A 3357-nucleotide genomic window follows, 5' to 3' on the forward strand; every position below is an offset into this window, starting at 1 on the left:
GTGGGCGGAAACCGGAGCACCTGGAGGAAACCCACGCGCTCACCGGGAGAACGTACAAACTCCACACAGGCAGCAACCGAGGTCAGGATCGAACCCGGGTCTCTGGTGCTGTGAAGGGGCTGTCCCACTGCGGCGACCTAATTGGCGAGTTTATGAGAGTTTGAAAAAGTGTCATGGTGAAGACCTCCTTCGACTATGTAGAAGACCTCCTACAACCTCCTTCAACTATGTTGAAGACTAGCTTCGACTGGCTTCGGGAAAATTGGACACCGAATAATGGAGAGTGAAGACGACCTCCTTAGATCTCCTTCGACCTCTCTTCGATTATGATGAAGACTATCTACGACTACCTTTGATTACCTTCAACTACCCTCGATTACCTACGACTAACATGCCAACCTACTACAACTTACTTCGACTAAACCTACGAGTAAAATACGCCGCGACCTAGCTGAGGCCTCGAGTACGCGGGGACTACTCTCGAGCATGAAGGAGAGTTACAACGACCTCCTCGGACCTTGTGTCGACCATGCTGCGAGTATGAGTCGAGGGCAAACTCTTCTAAACTCGCCAATTAGGTCGTCGCAGTGGGACAGCCCCTTAAGGTGGTTAAATAAAGCAGCATTGTCAGATACCACCATTGCAGTTCCTTGGTGAGACTTATCATTTCTATAAAATTATTTAAGAATGAGCAGTGAAAGATGTCCCTCCTTGAACCAAAACCACAAACAGTCATTCCCTTCATTGGTGCTTTGCCAATAGCTTTCAATTGAATTATTGAATTGAAGTCACAGGTGAAAACGATATGTTACATAATTATGTGTTCACAAATTAACAGATCATTAAGAACGAATATTGATTATTTGTTTGTTGCCACACTTCACTTTTTAGCTCAGATATGGCCAATAAATGGTGGCCATCACAAAGAAAATATTGCAATGTTTGTGCAACTGCAGAGGCATGGCTGACGGGTTCGCGCTGTGACACGAGTTACGCCAACCCTCCTCAACTGTGCCTCGCCATCCCTCTTCCTACCCCTATCCTCCTCCATTCCCCCTCATCCACCAACACTCCCTTCCCTCCTCTTCACTCTCCCTCCTCTCCTCCCCTTCTCCTCCCCCTCCCTCACTTCTACGTCCCACTCCGTTCCCCTACCCTCAGCCACTCCCTCCCCCCTCCCCAAATCTTTGCACATCCCAGTGCTTTCCACATCCACTCGCCACTTTAATTTCATGTTTCATGTTTCATGTTTCATGTTTCATGTGTTTTATGACTGTTGGTAGATTTCCCTCCTGGGATAAATAAAGTTCTATCACATCGTACCGTATCTCCACCTTTTCATGTTCACCAGAGATGCTGCATGAGCTGCTGTTACTCCAACACTTTGTGCCCTGTTCTGACTGTCTACCCTATCTAAGCCCCTCCTAATTTTGTATACTTCTAGGCCTGTTCTCAAACCCCATTTTCCCAGAGAAAACAAACCAAGTTTGTTCAAGGAATGTCATAAAATGCATCTGCATTCCTTGTTTCGCTCAAGTTTATACAACCTCTCATTGAGTTGATACCCTCCAATCCAAGCAGCATCCTATCCTGCCCTACCCCTTCCCAGATGGTGTCTAGCCTGTGAGTTTCAATGCTTCAATGGTGCTTTTTTGTGTGACATGTGCAACTGCACAATTAAATTCTTTAGGCATACATTACACATGCGGGCGCCGCCATGTTTCACCGCCATTTCCAAAGTCCAAAGTTCAATCGGTCAGCGTGCTCGATGTGCTGGAGCAGTTCCCACGAACCGACGTCCCTCTCCTCTCCTCTCCTCTCCTCGCCCGGCCATCTTTGCGCCCCGGGTGCACCTCCAGCATCCGACCTTGAAGGTCCTGGAGGCATTACCCCAATTCTCCCTCCTACCGGCCCTTGCTCCTCACATCCGATGTCTCCAGTTCCCGCCCAGTTACGCCGACTGACGATCCTTCGGGCTGGCACCGAGAACTTTGTGTCTTCATTAGTTCATAAGTGATAGGAGCAGGATTAGGCCATTTGGCCCATCAAAGCCATGATAGGAATAGATCGGGTAGATGCATAGAGTCTTTTGCCCAGAGTAGGGGAATCGAGGACCAGAGGAAATAGGTTCAAGGTGAAGAGGGAAAAATTTAATAGGAATCCGAGGGGTAACTTTTTCACCATAGGGTGGTGGGTGTGTGGAACAAGCTGCCTGAGTAGATAGTTGAGGATGGGACTATCCCATCGTTTAAGAAACAGTTGGACAGGTATATGGATAGGACAGGTTGGGGGGGGATATGGACCAAGCGCAAGCAAGTGGGACTAGTGTAGCTGGGACATTGTTGGCCGGTGTGGGCGAGTGGGGCCGAACGGCCTGTTTCCACACTGTATCACTCTATGACTAAGTCTACTCTGCCATTCAATCGTGGCTGATCTATCTTTCCCTCTCAACCCCACTCTCCTGCCTTCTCCCTATAACCCCTGACACCCGTACTAATCAAGAGTGTGTGTGTGTGTGTGTGGGGGGGGGCTTACTTAGATAATCCCAGCCTCTGTAAATTGACTTTAAACTCTGCTGTTGGACCAAACAACTGAATCACCTTACCACAACCAGAGAGCAGTGGTACTATCTACTATCTACCTCTTTGGTCACCCTTGGACTATCCTTGATTGGACGTTGCTGCCATTACCTTGCACTGAACGGTATTCCCTGATCATGTATCCACGGCTCGATTGTAATCATGTATTGTCTTTCTGCTGACTGGGTAGCACGCAACAAAAGCTTTTCACTGTACCTCGGTGCACGTGGCAATAAACTAAACTGAATTGAAACAATAAATACAATTGAGGGTACACAAAATTGCTGGAGAAACAGCAATTTTGTGTACCTTCGATCTTCCAGCATCTGCAGTTCCTTCTTGAATACAATTGAGGAACAAGGTTGTCCCTTGGGGAAGGAGCAGTAATTCTCCCCCTCTTCAAGTAACATGCTTTCCCTCTCTCCCCCCCCCCCCCCATCCCAGTTCTCCCACTAGTTTCACTGACCCCCCCCCCTGATTAACTTTTACTGACTGTACACCCCCTTGTCACCTTCCCCACAGCTAACAATGAACCATTCCTTGGCATTTTCTTTGATCAACGTCTCCTTTGATCTGTGCTTTTCACACCCGACCCTTCCATATCTCTCTGTCTCCCTGACTCTCAGCCTGAAGAAGGGTCTCGACCCGCAACGTCACCAGTCCCTTCTCCCCAGAGATGCTGCCTGTCCCCCTGAGCTACTCCAGCTTTTTATTTTCTATCTCCGCCTTGAATTGGGTCGAAGTCCCGGCGCCTGCGCTCTGTCTTTAAGGTGAAGTT

The 3357-nt window shown here is 48.5% G+C and overlaps 1 protein-coding gene across 1 annotated transcript in view; it reads left to right on the forward strand.

Annotated features, from left to right (window-relative positions):
• Positions 1 to 3355: 3355 nt before the first annotated feature.
• The window catches only part of bcar1 (BCAR1 scaffold protein, Cas family member), a 211011-nt gene continuing 211009 nt past the window's right edge, over positions 3356 to 3357 (forward strand). Inside the window, exon 1 of the mRNA XM_033036289.1 lies at positions 3356 to 3357. This exon is cut by the window's right edge and continues 594 nt beyond it. The gene's annotated coding sequence lies outside the window, so the exon portion shown is untranslated.

This window comes from Amblyraja radiata, chromosome 17 (assembly GCF_010909765.2).
Source record: "Amblyraja radiata isolate CabotCenter1 chromosome 17, sAmbRad1.1.pri, whole genome shotgun sequence".
In the NCBI taxonomy this organism is placed as follows: Eukaryota; Metazoa; Chordata; class Chondrichthyes; order Rajiformes; family Rajidae; genus Amblyraja; species Amblyraja radiata.